The following is a 14,906-nucleotide window of genomic DNA, read 5'->3' on the forward strand; positions in this document are numbered from 1 at the left end:
CACAAGAACAAGCTCTGAGTACAAGATCCATAGAGGCTGGGGTCTATCACACCAGGCAAGACCCCAGGTGCAGGCTGTGTAAAGATGCCCCAGAGACAATCCAGCACATAACAGCAGGGTGCAAGATGCTAGCAGGCAAGGCATACATGGAACGCCATAACCAAGTGGCCGGCATAGTGTACAGGAACATCTGTGCCGAGTATAACCTGGAAGTCCCGAGGTCAAAATGGGAGATGCCCCCAAGGGTGGTGGAGAATGACCGAGCTAAGATCCTGTGGGACTTCCAGATACAGACGGACAAAATGGTGGTGGCTAACCAACCGGACATAGTGGTGGTAGACAAACAGAAGAAGACGGCCGTAGTGATCGATGTAGCGGTTCCGAATGACAGCAATATCAGGAAGAAGGAACACGAGAAGCTGGAGAAATACCAAGGGCTCAGAGAAGAGCTCGAGAGGATGTGGAGGGTGAAGGTAACGGTGGTCCCCGTGGTAATCGGAGCACTAGGTGCGGTGACTCCCAAGCTAGGCGAGTGGCTCCAGCAGATCCCGGGAATAACATCGGAGATCTCTGTCCAGAAGAGCGCAGTCCTGGGAACAGCTAAGATACTGCGCAGGACCCTCAAGCTCCCAGGCCTCTGGTAGAGGACCCGAGCTTGAAGGATAAACCGCCCGCAGGGGCGTGCTGGGTGTTTATTTTTAAAAAAAAACACCCAGCACGCCCCTGCGGGCGGTTTATCCTTCAAGCTCGGGAGTTTGTTGGAGTTTTCTCTGTATTATTGTAGGGTCTTTACCTTACAACATAAAGCACCTTGAGTTGATTGTTGTTGTACTTTGAGACTATATAAATAAAATAGAACTGAATTAAATTAAATTACTTTCTGTGTGCTGTGCAGGGTCCAAAAACTAACTTCAAAGAATCGGTGCAATGGTATTAAATAAGTAACTACAGTGATGTGACCGCTCTACATTAAGAGACTTTCGTACAGGCAAGTCTGTTTGAAATGCAGAAAATTCATTCACTTCACCAAGTGGAAGAACAGTGAAAAGCAGCTAAGCAGCAGATTCCAGTTAGTTTCTGTTTATTTCATAACTCTTCTGCATATATTATCAACAGTTTAACAAACAGGATTCTTTTATTTAAAAACACGATGTAACATTGATGGGTGGAGGTCTAACATGTGAAACACTTAAACCACTTCTACACACAGAAACTTTTGGCTTATTGAGACCAGTTTGGCAGCGCTGTATTTGGGAGAGGTGTCAGTAAAGGTTCTTGATGGAGGGCAGCAGCTTCACACTCACACAGACGGAAACTAATTCCACTACTGCCAGTACAACACAACATCCCCAGGTTTGTACGACTGCTGGGCTAATGCAGTCAAAGTCATGCACTAAGAAAACTTTGCAGGTTTCCAACACAAAGTCACTTTTTCAGACGTGTTGGAAAATGTCCAAAATGCTGCAAAATGTGCGAGCCACGAGCATCAGTTTGTGCCTCTGAGGGGTTTTATCACAAGTGCAGATAAAAAGATTGCCATTCAAATTTAAAAAAAAGATTCCTATAAATGTCTTTATGCTAACTCTAACTTAAACAAAAAGCAGATAAAACCATAAAGTTATTGTACAAAACATCACCCAAACGGAAAGCTTTATGTTGGAAAATCTTTAAATTTAGTTTAGTTTAAGATTGATTCATGATTTTACAGACACTGGCATTTTCAGGTTAATGGGAAGTGGTGTGAAATATGTTTCAGATGGCTTTGATTTGATTGTAATTTTTTAATCTCTACATGAAACACATTAAAAAAGATACTCAAAGAAAACAGCTAAGATAAGTTGTTTAACCAAATGTTGCGTTTTGCATATAAAACCGTGAATAAAAAGCATGATTATTTAATTTTCACAAAAATCGACAGTGGGCCTTATAATTCGGTGCGCCATATGTATGAATTCTGGTTGTGCTCACTGACCTTGAACTGATTTTATGTGGTGCGCGGCGCTCAAAAATTGGTCAAAAAAAATGTTTTACTACGACTTTGGTCAGCTACGAAGCCGCACCAGAGCATTATGGCTACTGTAGTCAGGAGCCTTGCAGAGTAATCTGGATCCAAAACTCCATCTGCTTCAGGTTCCAAAGTCAAACGAGCACTGCGGCATCACTGAGATTTAAAAAACTGTCTAAATTCTCTCATCTTTAATAAAATGATCAGCGTTGCTGCTTTACCAGGCGTAACAATTAAGGCATCCATGATGACTTTATTAAATTTAATGGAGTTACAAGTTAGCAGGAAGTTAGCTCGCTAGTTTCCATCTAAACATGATATAGCATGTTCTGACTGAGAGATTTCTGAAACAAATTAAAACATACAGCTCTGCTATCACTTCCAACATAAATGAAGACAGAAAAGTAAACAGCAGTGACTTTTCTAGGGTTACTGAAGGTGGGCTAGCTGATATATAATGATGTGCTACGTGATCGCTAGTGACACAGTTATGTTAGCATAACATAAAATCAGGCTGGAGGATGAACGCTAACTTTTTTCCACTCAATAAAAGTTAACGTAAGGGTTCCTGATGATTTTTGACAAATGCAATCGCATGGCAGGATGCTGTAAACGGACCAAACATTAGTCAGGAGAACAACTGAGATAATCCATCGACAATACGAGGTTAGTCATTAATATACTGAAACAACATGGGAATAGAGCAGCTGCAAAAGGATTCAGCATTAATGAATCAATGGTACGGAAGTTGAGGAAGCAAGAAGAATGAGTTGCATAAAGTTTGATTTATCTGACTGTTTTGTTTCGCTTAATGCGCCTTATAATCCAGTGCGCCTTATGGTCTGAAAAATACAGTAATAATTTTAGGAGCTAAAATAGTTTGAATTACTGAATAAAAGATTGATGCAGCTTCATCTCTGGAAATCAGATCTCCCGGAGAAAAATCTCTGTGGTCCTAATAAAACACCATTATCAGATCCTAAATGGAAATAATGATGATTACTGAAGGTAACAATTACTTATGATGTCAGCATAAAGCGAAATTTACAAAACTGGAGCAGGTATGTGCAAAAGTTACTGATAGGTGCCGATCAGTCCTCACGTGTACACCATCTGATTAAACCTATAGAGGACTGTCTGCACCACCTCTATTCGTCAACGCCCGTTTTGTGAATTAAAGCAGGAATATCACGTGACACAATAAGATTGTTTAGTTTGGCAGTCAGAGAATAACAATTCCTTGAGAGGCACAAACTGAATCAAACTGAATAAGATAAATTGCAACTGATTCTAATGATGAGCAGTGTGTGTTTGTGTGTGAAAGAGGTATATGGAGAGCTAATGCAGGATGCTTGTAGGACTTTAGGGTAAGGTTGGACATCTCCGACATCTCCGATCTACACAGTACAGAGTTAGCAGCTTCAAGGGCTGATGGAGCACAGTTCACAGCTACAGAGAGCAGGGCAGAGACAATAAAACAGGAAGTACTGTAAAATCTCAAACAGGCCTATTTTTCTCATGGTTTCTTCATCCTAGTTCACTCATGGTTATTGTTTATTTGTAAAAACTAAGGAATTCCTTTAGTGTTTCACAATAAAAGCAGACACATGTACCCAGATTTTGTGTCCTAGCTCATCTGAGTCAATAATTTCAAAAGTACCAAAATGTTAAAGCTGACTTTCACTTCCAGCCTTGGAGGCAACTTGTTTACCACAGAAAATCAAATTTACAGCTTCAACTCATCTTAATTTTCTAGCATTTGGACATAAAAATCAGAAAAGAAATAACAGTTTGGTCCAAATTAGTGTCCAAGTTACAGACAGGGCCACATTTAGCCCAGAGATCTGACTCCTCCAACTAAGAGATCCAAACCCACAACCTGGTGCCATAGCCTGGGCTGTACCACCAGCTATGATTCCCATCTTTTATATGCAATATGAAGATGTTTCTGAGTAATTTCAGGCTTTTATCTTCAATAGAAGATTAATAACCATCATCTTTCAAGAAATGATATTTTTATCCACTGGTGACAGGTTTCACTGGTACATGAAGTTATCTGCTGCATTGTCAGGCTGTAGTTTTCCTATATATTTTTACTTTTTTCCACTTTCCACTTCTAAACATATTTATTATTCCACATGGTCTTTCTTAAATATTTGAAAGTCTACATCTTATTTTACCTTTAATTGAACCTGCCTGAGTATAATGTTCAATCTCAAGACTGCTTTTTTCAAATGGAAATATTCTAGATTTCTACTGAAGTGTCAGTTTCAAATGTTTAGTTCTAATGGGTTCCCTGGATAACTTTACAGAGTGCAAAAACATCTGAAGAAGAGTGGTGTAAGTTTGGGACTTTTCATTGCACCAGTATGCAGCATGTTGCAAGTTGTCAAAAATGACTAATAATCATCATTACTGATCCTCCTCAGTGGTGCAGCCTTCTAAGTGACAAAGACATCACTCATGGCCCGCCACTGTAAGCCAAACTAAGGTGGTTAAACACAAGAACCTGCTGAAGAGTTTCTTTGATTCATCACAGCAGTATTTTTCTGTGACGACATTTTACCAGTTTTATGTGGAAACACAGAGACATATTCCTTCTATTAAACATCTGAGGCGGTTCCTCAGTTTTATAAATGGATGCTTTATTAATTGTGAATATTTTCAGTATGTATTTAAACTTCTTCACACTAAAATAAAGAAACCTTCTGGGTCTTACAAATGAAGACTGTGAGGAAGAACCTCAAACAAAGACGCCCTGTTGTACAGAAATCTGTTGAAACCAGCCCTTTAGCTCCTGTCACCTCTAGCCCGGTAAACATCTGCTCTCTGGTCAAGCATGAGCACGCTCAGCTGGAGGCTTCATATCAGGATTTCATATCTATCTTTTAGATGCAAACTATAAACCACTGTACAGCACATTTGTAAGGATTGATATACAACAAGCTAATATAATCTTAGAGTTTATAAACCATATATCACATCTCTGCAGTATCTTCTTTCCAAAAGTGCTGAGTGAAAATCTGTGCTCATATTTTGATTATTCTCTCAGTCGGCTGTGGTGGTTGGCCAAAGTTAAAGTGAGAAGAGGCACAAGTTCTTATTGTTATATGGGACAGAACACCTTTTAAATCCAGTAACTGGAGATGGTGTTATAGATTATGTTTAAAATTGGATTTATTAAAGCTTTCCCAGTTAAGTTTCAAGTTTTCTGGCTCGTAGTCTTTACAGACAGAGCTTATTTCCTGTAAAACATTTAGTTATCTTTGAATCTTAGCTTATATAGTAGCATGGCTGAGAACTAAGGGAGACATAACTTTTGCCACTGTGGCCCCCAGACTCTGGAACTCTCCACCTTTGACCTTGAGATCTGTGGACAATGTAGTCTCTGTAGTCTCTTTAAAAAAAAACAACTAAAAACTAATCTTTGTGTTTGGTTAACTTTTTTTTTTGTCTTTTTTGTTGTAAATGCTCTGGCATTTCTTTATGAAGCACTTTGTGATCTCTGTCTTGAAAGGTACTATATAAATAAAATTTTACTTACTTAATTTTGAGGTTTTGGTTTTCAAAGATGGCTTTAAATGGTTCGTCTCACAAAATATAAGTCTAACTTCAACAAAGTATCTTAAAAAGAAACTATTTATATAAGTTGAGTTGTTGTTATACTCAACAAGTCACCTCAGTTATCACTGTTATCAGACAGAAGTGATCTTCACTAACACATTGACTTGTGTCTGACTTCTTTCACAAAGTTTATCAGCCTCTTCCAGACAAAATAGATTTGGATGCTTCTCACCCGGCATTGACAGCTGAGGTAAACAGTGGACTGACAAAGATAGGGAAAGAAAAATCTAGGGCTGATCTGGTCTGGAGTGACTTTGCTTTCTGGGTACACTCACTACAGATGAACAGCAACTAAAGCTTTGAGGTGTCTCAGGGATAAAAACATAAAATATTTAAGTGAAACATTTATTTTTAATTTTTCTGATTTATTGCTAAGTGTTAATATTATTCAAACATGTTAAAAATAGTTTGGATATTATTTTATTATATAATATATTAGTTACAGTGTTTTAACTACAGCCATTATGTGATGTTTTAGATATCTCTTGACTGATTAAAATGTGTTTGTCCTACAGTGGCCACGGTCGCTAGGTATGTACTTGAATTGCAAGACGCAAAAAAACAGAACTCAGTTGACTACAGTCTGCAATCTGCTGACTTCTGGTGGTGATATTTTACACTCTGGAACTTTAATGTTACAGAAAGCCTTTTTTTTAATATAAAATTAAATAGGTCAGAAAATGAAGATTTGCTTGATAAAATATTGAACTGGATGTCAACTTGTGCTGCCCTGTCACAGCTCCTGGCGATGGTCATTTACACACAAAGTGTTGTTTTGGTGTGTGTGCTGTTATGTGAGGTATCTGACAAAATGACATTTTAGAATCCTTTAGGATGCCAGTTTAATACAACATCAACATTTCAGTCTCCAAAAAGCAGCAGGACCCTTGTTTTCCCGTTGTTCTGCAAATTCACTTGAAAACCCAAGATATTTCAGTTTTATCACATTTATAAAGCATCCAAAGGAGACGAACACACTTAACTGAGATGTTTAGGGTGTGGACAGTTTTATAGGAACTACCAGCTCCAATCCTTTGCTTAGTTGACTTGGCTGCCCTGTAGAGGTACTACTCATTTATATAATTTTAAAAATAAATATATAATAGTAAATAATAAATATATAATCGATAAGCTGTCATGTAACCCTTGAAATCTGTAATTGCTGGTAAAGTTATTTTATTTTTTTTCATTTTTTTATAAAGCTCATAGAAAAATTACAGTTTGAATGGGTGGTTTTGTTGAGTATGCTTCCAAATAAAGGGTTATTCTAGAAAAACCATTTGTATTTTAGACACTTAACTAATTGACTCCACATTTTTTAAACCACTAGATCCCTGTTTCATGGATTTGTTATCCAGCCATTATTCTGTGACATATTTGAAAGTTTACAGTACTTTATGTCCAATTTGTAAAGAAGACACTCATTCATGTCTCTCTCTACAGGCACACATAATCATGCCACTTAAAGTTGCTTGACTGATATGTAGGAGGAAGTACAAAATAACAGCAAGAAAAACAGGCCACACAAAGGTAGGGAGCACTAAATACTTCGGATTCAAGGCCCTGAAAAAAACAGGAAACAAACAGCTAAGATGAGCTGACACGTGAGAATGTGAGACCCTGAATGCATCTTGCTGTTAGGGACACCGGTCATTTGAAATGCTTCGTCCATTGTTATCTGAGATAGGCTATGGCTTTGGCCCTGGTCACAGCAGGAAGGGGAGGATTTAAGGAAAACTAAACACCCTTTTTACCAACAAGTGAAGGTTCCGTCTTTGTTAAAATTTGTTTTTTGTTTGTATCCCATCATCTCTCTTACACCGTTTTAGAAAAATAGAAATCAGGAAAAGATCATTAAAAAAATAAACCAAAAAGTTCATCCAAAGTCTACATCCACATAACAGCTTCACGTAAATATCAATGATATTGCACAGCAAGGGATTTCTTCCGATATGAAGTAAATCACTGACACAGTTGGTTGATTAAAAAAAGAACACGGTGGGATGTTAAAATGATTGAAACGTTGCATGTCGGGTTTTATTGTTTTTTTTCTTCAGAGAGACAGCAGCAGGATCCCGGGCCCTCCTTCATCAGGCAGATATGTCCTCTGAGTCCTGCTTGAAAAAAGAAAAAAAGTAAAAAAAAAAAAAAAAAGAAAGCTTCAGAAGTATCACTGGTGAGTTTTGGTTGAAGGCACAGAGTTCTAAAAAGGGTGGATGATGCTGATTTTCAAAGCACAGCAGCAGGTTTTTAGTTGTTGGCGTTTCCTGATGGAGGGGATTCATGTGGTCGGATCGACTCTCCTGATGGTTGGAGGGCAGGGCTTAAACTCTCTGTGGACACATAAACAAGAATATGGGATGTGTTAGTGTGGGGAGAATAGAAAAACTAGAAAATATCCACAAAGCATATTCCACTAAAGATCCACAACTTTGATGCCAAAATAAACACTCTGCAGACACATTCGGGCCTAATCCAGGCTGCTTATGGCACTATTGGCCAAGTTATAGCAAATGAGCCAGATGTGACACAACAAACATGATATCTGGCTGATATAAAGAGGTTGCGTGCCTGAGTTGATCCAGCTAAATCCACCAATCAATGAGGCCTAATGTTTTGCAAAATCAGCTGTTGATACCAGGCCACATCTGGGCCAAACAGGTGGTACTTACTTAGGATGCTGCTGTGGCAACTACAGAGAAAAAAAGCTAATCCTCCTGGATACATTCAGAGTTGAAGTGCTTGTTTCTATGGGTGTTTTGACACATACATTTTGGGCATCATGTGACCCAAAGAAACCTGCACATTTGGGCTAAACATTCAGTGCTAATCAGGACGATCAGAGAAAGGCAGCCGTCATTACTGGACCTGAAAAACTCCAATATAAACCAGATGATTGTACTTCTCATAGATCAAAAGAAAAGCGTTAGTTCTTCCAATGACCAGGAAATATGTAGGTTTAGGTGAGATTTTTGGGAGGGTGGGGTGGGGGTCTTTGTATAACTGCAAAAGTTATGAGCTGAGCTGAGCTGAGTCGACACAACTGTCAAATTTAAAGGATCAAATTTATCATTTTGCCACCACTGTCCCCTCACAGGAAGAAGGTTGCTGGTTCAAACCCCAGCTGGGTTCATTCTTTGACTTTTCTTGTTTTCCCTGTAGCTTAGTGGGTCATCTCCAGGTCCACAGTCCAAAGACCTGCATGTTGGGTTAATTGGGGATAATAAATTGGCTGCAGATGTGAATATGTTAATGCAGGATTTAGCGTTACAGTAACTGATCCTGCAGACCCAATGTGCTCCACAGCAGGCTATTCTCCAGATCAGAGACCAACAGGCAGGAAATCACTGACCAATCAGATTCCTGCACAATGAGGTCACCATCCCTGAAGATTCCTGAGAGCTCAGAATGCAGATAGTCAGAGGGTCTGAAGGTTTTTTTCTGGGGTTTAAAGACTTTGTCAGAACAGCTTCAGTTAGAAATTTAGATCCTGAGAGAAACTTTATTCTCGATGTTTCGTTTTGGCCACAAACAATATTTACTATTCTACAAGAATCAACATCTGATCCTAAATCACAGCATCTGCTTGTATTTGGACTTTATATCACATTTGCACACAGTCTGCTTGTCTTTATTTTTACTCTCAGACTGTGGTAACTGGCACCTTCCTTCTTGCTTCAAATAAACTTTATTAATACAGCAGCTCTTTCAGCTTCAGGGCTTTTACTGTTTTCACATTTTCACACACACACACACACACACACACACACACACACACACACACACACACACACACACACACACACACATAGATGAATACACACTGGTTAGTTTTATCACATTGATAACCCCCTGCATGTGATTTCAGATTAGCAGTTAGTTTAAGTGAATCCAGATAAGGAAAATAGATCCTGGGTATTTTGAACCTGCTTCATGGTCAGTGTTGGGGAGTTACGGAATACATGTACCAGTGTTATATATTTAAAATTCAAAATATGAGTATTCCGTTACAGTTACCGCCTAAATGCGCATGATTATTTGCAGGTAGCAGGTACTTAATGCTATCCATCAAGTCTAACAGTCTGTAATCTATAAACTAACTTCAGCTAATGCCAGCTAACAATGTTAGCTTGGTGGCGAGCTAGTTTCCTCTTTGTGTTGTATCTTCTGTGTGTCCTTGATTGTGCATGAATGTTTAAACCGGGAGGGAGAAATGGAACTTTGTCACATTTTTTACTCCACAGATTATAAACCAGTGTGTGAGGGTTTGTGTGGATAGGAAAGAAGCTGAGAGTAAGAGGGCTTCTGCATGGTGGTCGACAGCTCAGGGTCTGCATGTGCCTCCACCCCCACCTTACACCATCTTCCTCGAAGTTAATCCACCAGCAGTGGCAGCAGATGGTGCTGCGAGCGTCCACGGCTGTGCCCTCAGCAGCTCCTGTAGTTATGATTGCACGTCTGAGGCATTAAGTTGGATCAGTGTAATCCACTGCAGCATATGCAGCAGCCAAATCCAGCAGGCAGGAAAACCTTCCTCCTACACTTTCCCTCAACAAATGCTCTCCAAGAGGGTCACGAGGTGTTACCACGACTGACAACACCCCCCACCCCCACCCAGCTGCCAAATAAACACATCAGTCCTGAACTCGAAGCGTGTGAAGTCTTCACTACGAATACACTCTGAAAGGAAACTGCAGGTTTAAATAAAAGGCTAAACTGAGATTTGAAAGGAGAGTTTAATCTCATCCCACTAACCTCACACTCACAGAGCTGAGACGGCACAGCACAGTGTGAATCCCACCAAAGCAGATGGCCTTTCAATCACATAGGCTCTGAGACCACTGTCCTTTGCAGACATGTGTTACGTAACAATAACAACATTCTGCCATTCAGAGTGAACGCTTCTTATAGCTTCATCCTCAGTTTCTTTAAAATACCAGTAATCCTCAGGATCTCAGCTCTGAATATGCAGGAAGAGGATTCAGTGAAAAGTTAGTGGGTCGAGACAAAGTTTACTGTGGTCTAAGGAGCTTGGAAAGAAAAGCATCTGGACTTCTTTAAGTTGCTTGAAGACGTTTCGCCTCTCATCCGAGAAGCTTCTTCAGTTCTAGGGTCAAATGGTGGAGAGTCCCAGATTAAAGCTCTGTGGGAGTAACCCACCAAGAGGCACAATGGACCCCCTAACGATCCTCTACCTAATCACACGAGCCAAGGTGGGAAGACGGCTGTAGGTCACAATCAACCAAGTTTTCGGGTGCGCTCATTGTGAAACCTATCCTTTTTTTTTTAAAATCACTTTATTTAAATATCAAAATTCACAATTACAAATACACATAATACAAGCACCATGCACAAATTATTCACATCTTATTTTACATTTTACAATAATAAAAGCTCCCACGGCAAGTCGTTTCCTAATTTCATATCTCTCATTTTTCTTCTTCTCAGCTCCGTTACAATGTTTTTACATACTGTGAAACTACTTATCATTTTTTGTTCTATAACACCTTTAGCCCTTGTTTTCCATATGTGTACATTTATAATGCACATCACCAGCCAAAACAATCTTCTTTTATTTTCACTCATCTTTTCTTTAAACAAACCATATCTTACTGGTTTTGTATTATTTTCAATATTAAAACCTAGTTTTTCCATCCTCCTTCTTATTTCAACCATCCTGTAACATGATATCAATAGATGATCAAGAGTTTCGTTTTCATCACAATTCTCCATAGGGCATTTCTTAGTAGTAACGAAGCAACTCCACAGAACTACAGCTCTTACTGGGAGACGTCCGACAGAGATAAGCCACACTGTATCTCTCATGTTCTCGGATATTACTTTATCATATATGTTTTTAACTATTTTCTGATTTTCTTCTTTTTCCACAGCCTTATATTGTATCATACCTTCATTTTTTTTTAGATTGATTTTATTATATATTTGTTTTGAGTTTAATTGTAAAAGATTTAAGGCATCCAATTTCCACTGATCCACAAGATCCCCAAACACAAGTTTAAAGTATGGCACTCCCATTCGGGCTCTCCCTTTCATTTTTTTCCACAAAGATTTCTTCCCTTGGATCCAGTGGGTGCTTCGCGCAAATGCGCTATATACATTTTTTAGAAAAGGAATCATCAAAATAATGCTAAGATCTGGCGCTCTTAATCCTCCATTTTCTTTTCCTTTATACATTAATTTCCTCTGCGTTACTTCGTGGTTTGTCCCCCAAATCAATTTGGTACACAATTTACTTAATTTAATAACAGTTTTCTGAGGAGGGGGAAAGACAGTAGCCAGAAACAACAACTTTGTGAAACCTATCCGCCCCCTATCATGTGATTTCCTGAGGTCAGATGGCCCAGGATGTGAGTGGGCATTAAGGCGTCTGGGAAGGGATCTCAAAACTGGATTATAGATGGCAGACAGTTGGTGTCGTAAACCACGGACTCTGTTCAAAGATGGTCGCATTTATGTCCACTATGAGTGACCATCTTTGATTCACAGTTTAAAATAATCCTTTATATGATTGCCAAAAAGTTGATTCTGTTCATTTGGATGTAGCATTTTCAGTGGGAGAAACTGACTGCAGGTTTCCCCAACCTTATAAACACCACATTTGCAAAATGACTGAAACTAGCACCACTGACTAACATTAGGCTGTGAGGTCAGTTTCATGATTATTAATATGCAAATTGTCATGACGATTGATTGACAACCACTGATCAAAGACCATCAAAGGCCACTTTAAGCAATGCAGAGCCCTTAGCATCCAACATGAGCATAAAGGAGAGGAAAGCACTCACACGGGTAGGTGCACAGTTTTGCTAAACCAGAAAGACTATCATGAGAAATACTTATGAGCCCCTGAAATGAGACCCAGGAAGTAGTTACAGGAAGAGAGTGGTTGTCTGAAGCAGTTAGAACAAGACAAAGCTATTGACTGGACCACATACCACAGGCTATATCCAGAGGAAGCTACACCAAGTCTGTATGGTTTACCAAAGATACATAATCAGGGTGTACCTTTACGACCAATTGTCTGTATGATCAACTCGGTCACCTATAACATCTCAAAGTTTCTGGCTTTGATCCTCAACTCATTGGTAGGCAGCTGTGAACACCAAGTCCAGAACACCTTGGACTTTGTTGACAAGGTAAGAGATGTCATTATGGAGGGAGATGAAACAATGGTCTTGTACAATGTTACATCTCTCTTCACTTGTGTTCCAGTCACTGTAGCAGTGTCAGTAGTCCGTAAGAGATTGCAGGATGATCCCAACCTAAGTAACAGGACCACCACTACTAAGTCATTGGTTCAGATATGCAGATGACATCTGGGTGAAAATCAAATCTCAGGTTGTACCACAATTTGTTGATGACATTAACTTGGTGGACCAACATATTGAATTCACCATGCAGGATATGAAAAGTAGCAGGTTAGCCTTCTTAGACTGTGAAATGTCAATCATTAATGGGGTAAAGTTAAAGGTTTATTTTTACCGTAAACCTACGCATACGGATCAGTATTTAAGGTTTGAGTCTCATTATCCACTGGGGTACAAACTGGGTGTCATCAGGATGCTACAACACAGGGCAAACACCATCCCCACAGACACAGCAGCCAGGGAATAAGAAAAACATCATATCAAGAAGGCTCTGAGTAAATGTGCTTACCCTAGCTGGACATTTGTCAAAGCTGGGAAGGCACCTAAAGAAAGCTCCAGGCATTATTAATATCTGCCCTTCATGACATCACAAAGTAGTCTGCAGCTGAGCGTTTGGCTCACATGAACGAGTGCTTTAAAACCTCTGACTGAAACTGTGCCAACAATTTAATCCTGTATTTAATAGTGACTAACGGAGCAATTTATGCACACACAAAGACAGGAGGCCGAGCTGAAGATGTTCAGAGTGAGAAGTGAGCAGGATGGACATTATAAATGAGTCCATCAGAGGGACAGCTTAAAGGTACAATTGTTGTCTTTAGATTTTGCCACAAACCATCTTGTTTGTAATAATCACATAAAAACTGTTCCAGAAAAGGGTTAAATGATTGATAAAAACCCAAACATTTCTGAATCAGCAGCTGTTTTATTCACAATGAAATAAACAATAATACAATAATTTTAAAATGTTGTGAAAAATTTGAAAACATGGTGAAAAGGCTTTTCATCTGGGCTTTGTTGGTGCTCTGGTCGATCTCACTATTCTCCACTAGGAGGAGCTGGAGGATTTGCTTCTCTCCTGTTAGGAGGAGTGTGGGTTGTGTTTTTCTTTGGTTGGTTTTTGGTGTCAGGGCACCCAGCCTGTCCTGTTTTGTTTATGCTTTGCTTTGAAATTCAGTGAAATGATCATGGATTGGTTCGAGTTGGTTAAGGCTCTGCTGTTTCTGAGGATTTATGTCTGGAAAGGTTTAAAATGAAATGAAGGAAATGATTTGATGCCACTTCCCTCCCCATCTCACACAGGCTCAACTCTACATGTGAAATTTTACATTAAGATGAGAACAATGACATTTGGGCGCTCGCTCTTAACGCTCCAGCAGCTTCATTGCCCTCTGGACTATTTAAAGCTGAGATGTGTTGTTTCATTTGTGTGTGTGTGTGTGTGTGTGTGTGTGTGTGTATTTGTGTATTCATGAGTCCTGTATGTCTGGTGTTACTCAGTAGGAGTAATGCATAGAGAGAAGAGGCTGGAGTTGTGATACATCCTGCTAACCTGGAGGGCTTCTTCATCCACCACTAATTTGAAGTTATCCATGGTTGCCATAGTTACCGCAGCTCACAGTGAAAAACCTGAGCTAAGAGACTAAAAACGCCTGAAAAAATATCTGACAGGCCCATGTACGGAGGCCCAGGAATGACAAATTTCTCTGTAGGTTATTAAACATAAAAATACCTATTTAATTAGTAGATGTACAAAGTATGGATTTTATATTAGCAGGACTGTAAAATCTATTTTATATGAATATATTTGAATGAAAGTACAGTGAAGTCAAACAGCTGAAGCTAGCAATATGTTGCTTCTGTTTTTGTTTTTCCCATATTACCTTATCACATAACCCTTTTATTTTATTTTATTATATTTTTTTTCTTAGAGTTGTTTGTTGTGGTCAATTTATGTATTTATTTGGTCCTTTATTTATATTAGAGATGGACCAATCTGATATTACGTATTCGTATCGGTCCGATACTGACCTAAATTACTGTACCGGATATTGGAGAGAAATAAAAAATGTAATCTGATCCATTAAATATCACAAAAGCACCTCACA

At 39.1% G+C, this 14,906-nt stretch overlaps 1 protein-coding gene across 1 annotated transcript in view; it reads right to left on the bottom strand.

Annotated features, from left to right (window-relative positions):
- Positions 1-1,064: 1,064 nt before the first annotated feature.
- LOC146555324 (potassium voltage-gated channel subfamily A member 5) overlaps positions 1,065-14,906 on the bottom strand; it is a 46,384-nt gene continuing 32,542 nt past the window's right edge. Inside the window, exon 2 of the mRNA XM_085251897.1 lies at positions 1,065-7,962. The gene's annotated coding sequence lies outside the window, so the exon portion shown is untranslated. The remainder of the gene's footprint in view (positions 7,963-14,906) is intronic.

The sequence above is a fragment of the Mchenga conophoros genome, linkage group LG17 (genome assembly GCF_057382185.1).
Source record: "Mchenga conophoros isolate Kocher_MC1m ecotype Shallow Benthic linkage group LG17, M_conophoros_male_GT1.1, whole genome shotgun sequence".
Lineage (NCBI taxonomy): Eukaryota > Metazoa > Chordata > Actinopteri > Cichliformes > Cichlidae > Mchenga > Mchenga conophoros.